An 11087-nucleotide genomic window follows, 5' to 3' on the forward strand; every position below is an offset into this window, starting at 1 on the left:
GTCTGCATCTGTGGCTGGCACCTTCAGAAAATCCTCTGAAGATGCCAGCCACAGATGGAGGCGAAGTGTAAGGAGAAAATGCTATTGGAACACGGCCATGCAGCCCGGAAACCACACAACATCCCAATCAATTTGTGGTTCGTGTAGGATTCAAACCCAGACCGGGCTGTCCAGACTTCATGGTTAAAACTCCATTAAAATTCTGCATGTGAACAGTGTGTAACCCCCATGCTCAGAATGGGTTGACCCAGAAAGGGGTGGAGACTCAAAGCAGCAGAAGGCTGCAGAGCTCATGTAGTTTGGAGGAGACAAGGCTACCAGACTCGGACCTTGATTTGTATAAGCCCTTAACACCTTGTTAAGGTCACTGCAATGTTGTTGGGAACTAGTGGGAAGGTAGTTGTTTATTTTTGCTATGTTGTAAATGTTGGAGTTTATTGTTTCAGGGTTTTTTTATGTTTGTAATGGGTGAGAGTTCTCCTGGAAACCTTCGTCATGTTGAATCCTGTTCACCAAGCCCTTGGAGTCTTCAGGAGCCAACCCACTTGCAAAGAAGAATTGGACTTGGCAGTATCAGTAGACTGTAACTAGAAGGACTTGAAAATGCAACCTGAACAGGACCTTGAAGTGTGATGTTAAATGTTGATGTTATATGTTATATGTTAAGAAAGTAAACCATTTTGTTTTTAAAATTTGTTGTTGCAAACTCATTCCAAGTTCTGCCCCACAGAACCCACAGATAGAGGTTACGAGTGCAAATGCTGTAATCCATTCTCTGCATTGCTGAGGGCAGGAGTGTCAAACTCTGGCCTTCTGGGTGTTCATGGACGACAATTCCCACCCACCCCTACAATTCCCTACAACCAGCTGGCAGGGGCTGATGGGAATCGTAGTCCAAGAACATCTGGAGGGCCAGAGTTTGCTCCCCCCCCCAGCTTAGGGGTCGTCATGCATTTGGCAGGAGTTTGTTTGCATTGCCTTCTAACTGTGTCGCGTGGGCATTGTTTATTGAATTTCTCCTGCTGCTCGACTGCATCTTTTTAATCTTTTATAATCTTCCCGAAGTCTAAGCCAGAAATGTATTTTCTTCTACTATATTTCTATGCTGCCCTTTTCCTCAGGCTGGGGTGGACTAATGAACGATTAAGCATGTAAGAGGATGCACACTGAACAAACTTGCATATGTATTTTGCATAATGTAGTTACTACTTATTAACTGTTTGCTTACTCTATTATTTGTTTATTATTTTCCACACCACTGGCTTTGTGGCAAAGGCTGAAGCCAATGCAGGGTACGGAAGACTCCCGTCTCACTCATATTTTCACAATCTGTAGGCTAGAAATTATTTTAAAAATAATAGTGAAACTGGGTTTCTCAGAAAGTGGAATTGTAATGTATACTCCATATACCAGAAAAAAACCAAAGTGTGGGGCAGTGGTTAAATTATCAGGCCAAGATCTGTGAAGAAGAAGAAGAAGAAGAAGAAGAAGAAGAAGAAGAAGAAGAAGAAGAAGAAGAAGAAGAGGAGGAGGAGGAGGAGGAGGAGGAGGAGGAGGAGGAGTTTGGATTTATATCCCCCCTTTCTCTCCTGCAGGAGACTCAAAGGGGCTGACAATCTCCTTGCCCTTCCCCCCTCACAACAAACACCCTGTGAGGTGGGTGGGGCTGAGAGAGCTCCGAGAAGCTGTGACTAGCCCAAGGTCACCCAGCTGGCGTGTGTGGGAGTGCACAGGCTAATCTAAATTCCCCAGATAAGCCTCCACAGCTCAGGCAGCAGAGCTGGGAATCAAACCCGGTTCCTTCAGATTAGATACATGAGCTTTTAACCTCCTACGCCACTGCTGTTCCTGTGAAGAAGAAGAGTTTCGATTTATACCCCCTCCCCTTTCTTTCCTGTAATGAGACTCAAAGTGGATTATAAACTCCTTTCTCTTCATCATCCCACAGCAAACACCTTGTGAGGTAGGTGAGGCTAAGAGAGTTCTGAGAGAACTGTGATGGGCCAAGTTCACCCGCTTCGCATGCAAGAGCGGGGAAACTCTCTCAGGACTCTCTCAGACCCACCTACCTCACAAGGGAAGGGAGAAGGAGTTTATAAGCCCCTTTGAGATTCCTTACAAGAGAGAAAGGCGGAGAGACAGTTCCGCCAATCATGAAAAGAGGCGGGTCTTAAAGGCCTTCGCAGCTTCTTAGCTCTGCAGTCATGATTGGCCATCCTCCACCACAAAACTACGCCTGGGGTAGAAAATGTTGACGGAGAGAAATTTTTCTTTCTTTCTCACAATACTAGAACCAGGGGACATCCATTGAAAATGGACTAATAAAAGGAAACACTTCTTCACGCAACGTGTGATTGGTGTTTGGAATATGCTGCCACAGGAGGTGGTGATGGCCACTCACCTGGATAGCTTTAAAAGGGGCTTGGACAGATTTATGAAGTTGATTTATGGCTACCAATCTTGATCCTCTTTGATCTGAGATTGCAAATGCCTTAACAGTCCAGGTGCTCAGGAGCAACAGCCGCAGAAGGCCATTGCTTTCACATTCTGCATGTGAGCTCCCAGCTGGTGGGCCATTGCGAGTAGCAGAGAGCTGGACTAGATGGACTCTGGTCTGATCCAGCTGGCTTGTTCTTATTTTCTTATGTTCTTAACTGACCAGGATCCTTCTACATTCAACGTTGTCGTTTCCTTCAGCTTTTAAAACTCATTCTTTAGAAAACATCTGGTAACATTAAAAAATGCTCCCTCCCACACGAAGAGGTACATGTTCTTCAGCCAACTGCAATCCAAGGCAGTGTAACTTTCTATTGGATCGTGGCCATAGTCAATAGTGTGGAAAAAAAGCCATTTTGAACAAACAGCAAGAACAACAAAAGAGCTTTGCATGAGCCCAGCTGTTACACGCTTGCTTGGATAAAAGAGTATTCTGCCTATTCCAAAATCTCGCCAGACTTCTAAAAGGGAATGAAGTTCAGAAGCGCAAGTCTGTTTGTTTGCTTTGTAAATTTAAAGGCTGCAGCGTGACTATTTATTCAGAAGGGCCTTCCCAGGAGATGACCATTCGTTCTCAGAGCTGGGGTGTGTGTGTGTGTGCCTGTGCGAGTGTGTGCATGTGTGTGCCGGTGGGATGCATAATGAAAGATCTCCAACCACTTCAATCTGTTTTAATTTGTTTTGCGTGTAGGTTTTCATTGTTCTTTGATCTATTTTGAGATGCAAGCTTCGTTCCACTGGAACCCAGCTTGGGTCTTTATGAGGGTTAGAGGCACCTGAAATACACATTTATTTAATGATGACAAAATATTTCCTGTATGTCTTGTTGCCTGGAACACAAATTGTGTACAAGTTGTCTATGCATTTGTCCCTGTCCCAAGAGGTCTTTTATGGATGTTAAGAACATAATAAACACAGGAACATCAGAAAAGTCCTGCTGGATCGGACTAGTGATCCATCGAGTCCAGCATCCTGTCTCATACAGAAGTCAACCAATTCAGTCTCATACAGAAGTCAACCATCCTGTGTCATACAGAAGTCAACCAATCGAACAACAGGGCATAGAGGACATCAGAAGATAGAATAGAGGACATCAGAACAGGGCACAGAGGACATCAGAAGATAGAATAGAGGACATCAGTACAGGGCATAGAGGACATCAGAAGATAGAATAGAGGACATCAGAACAGGGCACAGAGGACATCAGAAGATAGAATAGAGGACATCAGTACAGGGCATAGAGGACATCAGAAGATAGAATAGAGGACATCAGAACAGGGCATAGAGGACATCAGAAGATAGAATAGAGGACATCAGTACAGGGCATAGAGGACATCAGAAGATAGAATCGAGGACATCAGAACAGGGCATAGAGGACATCAGAAGATAGAATAGAGGACATCAGAACAGGGCACAGAGGACATCAGAAGATAGAATAGAGGACATCAGAACAGGGCACAGAGGACATCAGAAGATAGAATCGAGGACATCAGAACAGGGCATAGAGGACATCAGAAGATAGAATAGAGGACATCAGAACAGGGCATAGAGGACATCAGAAGATAGAATAGAGGACATCAGAACAGGGCATAGAGGACATCAGAAGATAGAATCGAGGACATCAGAACAGGGCACAGAGGACATCAGAAGATAGAATCGAGGACATCAGAACAGGGCACAGAGGACATCAGAAGATAGAATAGAGGACATCAGAACAGGGCACAGAGGACATCAGAAGATAGAATAGAGGACATCAGAAGATAGAATAGAGGACATCAGAAGAGCTCTGCTGGATCCAACCAGTGATCCATCTAGTCCAGGACTGCATCTCACATGGAGGCCAACGAGTTCCTCTGGTGGTCCAACTACAGGGTGATGGGGCCGAGGTCTTCCCATGAGAAGAACATTAGAAGAACCTTCACCTTTTCCTCCCAGGGCCCTAAATTCTAAACATTTTAAGAGAAATGAAATAACATGTCAAAGAGAAAATGACATGGGTTAAATTAGCTTGGCTAAGAGGCTTTCCCCACTACAGAAGGGAGCTAAGGTCGACTTGGTTCCCTTCAGTGGAGGGCGATTCCAGGCTGTCCCCACAGCAACTGAGTTGGCCCCCTGGAACCGAGCTAAGTGGGCGGGATCATCTTGGTGCTGTTTCGCTCCTCGGTCGTGATTGGCGCTTGTGTTATGGCGAGTAACGGGAGCGTTCTTTTTTTAACAGTTTTTACAGTTTACAGTTACATGTGCTTTCTGCCCGCCACGACTCTCCCATTCTGTGCATGCCACAAAAGCGGCTTGTGATTGGTTGAACAGATTAGGTGTCGTTTCGATGCTTCCCCACTTCGAAGCTTCGAAGCGGTATCGACCTTGTTCTGGCAGAAAAGTGTAGTTCATAACTGCGACAAGGATGTCGCAGTTCTGAGGGTGGGGGGACTGAGACAAAACAATGTTGAGCTCGGTGGCAGTGGGGATTCACTGAGGCGAACCTAGGTAGAAACCGGTTCAACTCTGTCAGTGGGGAAAGCCCCGTAGTCAACCTGGTATGGATTTCCCATCTTGGGGAGTTCTGGAATACAACTGGATGTTCCAAAATGTGCATCAGAAATGACCTTGAGGTGTGGATGGGGAGAAGAGCATGATTCTCTTTCATCAAGGCCACCTCCTCCATCTTGGACACAGAAGACTGGGAACATACAGAGACCAAAGGAGGCATATTTCAGCCTTCAGGGGCAACCTGTCTGGAGTTGGAGTTATTATACTGAACCGGTATAACTTTGAGCCATCAGATAACGCTTCTCTAAACTTGAAAGCATCTTGCGTGGAATCTTCTCAGTGCAAAATAAACATGGTCTCGGTACTTGAATTAGGGGGGGGTCTGTCTTGTTTTAAATTGGGGGATTAATAGGGACAGACCTTGAAATGTGACAGGACAGGCTGAGGGATTTTTTCCCCTACCAATTTATACGGGGTTTTTCCTCCTTAGAAAGCCGCAGGAAATCAGAATTTGGAGAAGTTTTAACAATTTTTATTAAGGAACAAAAAGAATAAATGGCACACCCACGGTTTGGCAAACTCTCTCTCTCTCCCTCCCTCCCTCCCTCTCCCTCTCCCTCTCCCTCTCCCTCTCTCTCTCCCTCTCCTCTGTTAGGTCTCTGACCTTTACGGCAATCAATGGACTCTGAAGTATTGATGAGTAGCGTTTTTTAAATTAAATAATATATGTTTATTAACCATTTCAATCATTACAATAAACTCATTAAATTCTATACAATCAAATCAGCATATCATAATGTACAATATGTAAATACTTGTATGAACTGTACATATGAATATATAAATTATAAATGCATTAGCTTAAACAAATTTGAAAGGAAGAGTAGCGTTTATTGAGTAGGCATCGAAGCACCCCACTGCTAAAGCCATTTCTGATGGAGCTGGCGTTCACAGCCCCCTTTATCGCCCGAGCGAGCCCTCCTCCCATTTCCCCAAGAATTTGTGAAAAACAGTCTTTGGAGCGAAGGCACCCCAAGGTCGCCAGCAGATAGCAAGAGAAAGCCACCTGACTTCCTGCCCCATGAGATAACAGGGGCAATGTTGTTCCATGGGACAAGAGGGCCAGTGGAAGCCAAGTTGTGAGCATGTGAAGCCATAAAGCAAAGATGAAGGAAAGAACGTGCAGATGACAGTGGACACGTATAGCAGGCTGATTACGTATATCTTAATAGCAGCAGCAATTTGTTATTTTAAGCAGATGCACGGTTCTGGGAATGCATCTCAATCAATTAGGTAACACCCCCTGACATAGATAGTATCCCCATGATACACATAGGGCGATTTCGCACTTGAGAATTGACATAGGGTCGACTCATCAGGCTGAAAAGAGTCGACCTATGTCAATCCCTCATAGCTTCCCACAGCAGCCGAGGTTGTCCTGCTGGAGCCGAGTTCAGCGGGCGGGATCACCTCGGCACGTCATTCACTCGTTGTGCCTGATTGGCTGCTGCGTTCAGGTGGGAATGCGAACATGCGTCCCTTTTCCTCCAATTTTTTTTATATTACAGCTACGTAGAGTTGATTGGGCGAAACGGTGCTGTGAAGGAAAAATGTTGCCATTTCGTTGCTATGAGCGGCGTGCAATCTACCCTTCGTTACTGCGCATGGTCGTCAGTGTTATACGGAAGCGGGGGGAAAGGCATGCTTTTTTTGGCGTGAGTCTTCCGTTCTGCGCATGCCCAAAACATTTGTCTATGATTGGCTGAACTGGCAAATTGACCCGACGAAGATTCCCCACTTCTCTTGAGTTCAACCTAGCTTCGCCGGTTTACCTCACCTCAGAGGTGGAGTCAAAAATTTAATGGCAGAACGGAGCAGAGCAGGACGAACCCACATTGGATTCACTGGATGTAGGGAACACTTGGGTTGAACATACGCCGAACTTGAGTTCACACGGTAAGTGCGAAATCGCCCATAGAGTTTCAAGAAGTCTAGAATTTAGGTCGAGTTTAACGATAGCGTTGGAATAGCAAAAGCCTAGAATTTAGATAGAGGTTAACAATAGGTTTGGAATAGCAGAGGTCACTGAGGAAAGGGTGATATTTACCTGATCTAGAAGAGGAAGGATCAAGGAAGCAGAACCCAACACCCATGTCTGATGCATACACGGACAACATTGTGCACAGTGTAACCAAACCAAAGCCAGTTCAGAAAACACTGGGTGAGGGGCCTTTGTTTGGGCAGACTAGATATAAGAAAATTTGACCCCCTGCCAATGCTAAGAGAGGCAATCTTCCCAGACAAAACTAGCTTCTGTTTTCAGGAGAGAACATACAGTGGATGATGGCTCAGGTGAGTCAGAGCTGGGGATAGTCCAGCTTTTGATTAGATTTTAGATAGAGTTGATGAATTCAGGGCATTCCAATCCAGAGCAAATGTTCCAGTAGGACAGGAAGGGTGTGATATGATCAGCCAAGGAAGAAAGGACTCAGAAGAGAAAATTGTGTTAAAGCTGAGTGGCGTTTGCATATCTGTTGTGTCTAGAGAACAGGTGTGGCTTTTCCATGGCTGGACTTTTGTTATCCAGATGGCAACAGCTGAAGCTGCAGCAAAGGTGTTGCTAGCTGCTATGCACATTGAATGGCAGCGGGGAAAGGAGAAGAAGAAGAGGAAGATGAGGAGCTTGCATTTATATCCCCCCTTTCTCTCCTGTAAGGAGACTTAAGGTGGCTTACAAGCTCCTCTCCCTTCCTCTCCCCACAACAGACACCTTGTAAGGTAGGTGGGGCTGAGAGAGTTCAGGCAGAACTGTGAGTAGCCCAAGGTCACCCAGCAGGAATGTAGGTATGCGGAAACACATCTGGTTCACCAGATAAACCTCTGCCACTCAGGTGAAGGAGTGGGGAATCAAACCTGGTTCTCCAGATTAGAATTCACCTTCTCTTAACCACTACACCACACTGGCTCAGGTGAAGCCCCACTCCTGGTATCAAAGTCCAGAGTGAAGATTTGGCATCTGTCATAGTCTGAATTGTCTATGACACCAATAGAGGTGACTGGTAGGGCCCTGTCCAGAAATAAACTCCCCTGTCTTGCTATGGGCTTTCCTGCCAATGTAACCCCCATGCTCAGAATGGGTTGACCCAGGAAGGGGTGGAGACTCAAAGCAGCAAGAGGCTGCAGCAGACCTCATGTAGTTGGAGGAGACGAGGCTACCAGATTTGGACCTTGGTTGTATAAGCCCTTAACACCTTGTTAAGGTAACTGCAATATTGTTGGGAACTACTGGGAACGTAGTTGTTTATTTTTGCTATGTTGTAAATGTTGGAGTTTATTGTTTCAGGATTTCTTTTGTGGTTGTAATGGGTGAGAGTTCTCCTGGAAACCTTCACCATGTTGAATCCTGTTCACCAAGCCCTTGGAGTCTTCAGGAGCCAACCCACTTGCAAAGAAGAATTGGACTTGGCAGTATCAGTAGACTGTAACTAGAAGGACTTGAAAATGCAACCTGAACAGGACCTTGAAATGTGATGTTAAATGTTGATGTTATATGTTATGTGTTAAGAAAGTAAACCATTTTGTTTTTAAAAATTGTTGTTGCAAACTCATTCCAGGTTCTGCCCCACAGAACCCACAGTTAGAGGTTACACCAACAGTCTCATTGTAGCCTTTTTATGTGACCACTACCCTAACCTGCTACCTTTAATCCTTGTGTTCCCAATAATAATTACCTACATTAAAAAAAACTGGCAGTGCAAAAACACAATAGCTTAATTTTCAGCTTGTGCGTAGACATGCACCCGTTTCTGAATCTGAAGCCGGGGTCTCACGAAAGCTCGTGCTGCCATAACTCTGTCGAGCCAGGAAAGCAGAGGAAAACAAAACTTGCAAATAGCGATCTCCGCTCGCACAAAACTCAGAACAAGGAACCGAATCCACATCATGCATTTTTATAAGGGCCAACCGAAATGACACACAGCTCCGACGTTGTGAGATGCTGACAGGCTCACAGATTAGTTCTGCGGCTGTAAGTGTTGGATTCCAAAAGTTGCCTCCTGGGAAGAAATAAGCAGGAGGGGTACGACTCAGCAGAGACAATGAAGTCCAGTAACTGAACCAGCCGGTGCGCCTGTCAGCAGCTAGCTTCGTCAGAGATGGCAAGGGAGCTGCCTTTCCCTCCGTCCTTTTTTATTTTTATTTTTTGCAACAGTTGCCTGACAAAGGGTTCAGGTGAGTTCAGAAGACTGCCAATGCAATTCTGGGCTGTATCGTTAGCAGTATGGTGTCTAGATCGAGGGGTGTAATTGTCAGGATATTGAAAATTGCAAGGTGGTCATATGCTGGTCTAGAATGACTGGAATGTAACAGTCAGCAGAATTGTAAAGGTCGGAGCCTCTCTGTCTGGGTCTGCAGTGATTGGCATGTAACAGTCAGCAGAACTGTAAAGGTCGGAGCCTCTCTGTCTGGGTCTGCAGTGATTGGCATGTAACAGTCAACAGAAGTGAAAAGGTCACAGACCAGGATGATTAGATCATCTAGCTAATGATTTGCTGGACAAAACTATATAAGAAGACTGCATACCCAATTCAGTACCTCTCCTTCACCTTCAGGTTCGGGCTCAGATTGTTGTCAGAGTAGAGAGTGGATAGTTATTGTTATTTTTGTTCCTTTGAGAAACAAGAGATAAAGTATTCCTGTTGGAACTAAATCTACTGTCTGAGTGTTTCTTTTTCTTATACTGCAAGCAGTTACCTCCTGTTCTAGCAAGGGTGAGTTGGCACCTAGTCCTTCCGCTGTGCACTAGGCCAACAGTAATTGTACCTTTCTATTCTGCATTGGTGAGACCTCATCTGGAATATTGTGTACAGTTCTGGGAACCACAATTCAAGAAGGACATTGATAAGCTGGAACGGGTCCATAGGAGGGCAACCAAAATGGTCAAAGATCTGGAACCCATGCCCTATGAGGAGAGATGAAGAAGAAGAAGAAGAAGAAGAAGAAGAAGAAGAAGAAGAAGAAGAAGAAGAAGAGGAGGAGGAGGAGGAGGAGTTTGGATTTATATCCCCCCTTTCTCTCCTGCAGGAGACTCAAAGGGGCTGACAATCTCCTTGCCCTTCCCCCCTCACAACAAACACCCTGTGAGGTAGGTGGAGCTGAGAGAGCTCCGAGAAGCTGTGACTAGCCCAAGGTCACCCAGCTGGCGTGTGTGGGAGTGCAAGGCTAATCTGAATTCCCCAGATAAGCCTCCACAGCTCAAGCGGCAGAGCTGGGAATCAAACCCGGTTCCTCCAGATTAGGTACACGAGCTCTTAAAACCTCCTGCGCCACTGCTGCTCCTTAGGGAGCTGGGGATGTTTAGTCTGGAGAAGTGAAGGTTAAGAGGTGACACAATAGCCATGTTTAGATATTTGAAGGCGTGTCATGTGGGTGAGGGAGCAAGCTTGTTTTCTGCAGCTCCAGAGTAATGGATTCAAGGTGAAGGAAAAGAAATTCCACCGAAGCATTAAGAAATAACTTCCTGACAGTAAGGGCTGTTCAGTAGTGGAATTCACTGCCTTGGATTGTGGTGGAGTCTCCTTCTTTGGAGGTTTTTAAAGAGAGGCTGGATGACCACCGGTCAGGAGTGCTTTGGTTGTGTGTTCCTGCATTGCAGGGGGTGGGACTAGATGGCCCTCGGGGTCTTTTCCAACTCTATGATTCTATGAGTCTATGATTCATTCCTCCATTTCCAGGGCTGCTGCTGTCCATGGTCCTGAAATGTGCCTTTCTCTCTCTCTCTCTCTCTCTCTCTCTCTCTCTCTCTCCCCCCCCCCAGTGCTGGAGAGGGCCGCCTCATCTCTGAGAGAAGCCGCTGAGCTCCTTAGCCCTGACACAGAAGGGGGTGGGCGGGCTTTTGGTATGACTGAAAGGCCTGCAGCCCAATCCCAGTTCAATCCTGTGTTTGTTTTCCAGTGGAGGCACCGAACAGAACAATTTCTTGGAGGAATAATCTTGCGGCACCATTAAAAAGTGTAAGAGGTTGGACTGTCTTCTCAGCTGTTAGGCTGATGGCCTGCTTGAAAGGAAAGGCTTCCTTGTGAATGAGACTGAGCTGGGGGGAG

Source organism: Sphaerodactylus townsendi, linkage group LG07, assembly GCF_021028975.2.
Source record: "Sphaerodactylus townsendi isolate TG3544 linkage group LG07, MPM_Stown_v2.3, whole genome shotgun sequence".
NCBI lineage: Eukaryota > Metazoa > Chordata > Lepidosauria > Squamata > Sphaerodactylidae > Sphaerodactylus > Sphaerodactylus townsendi.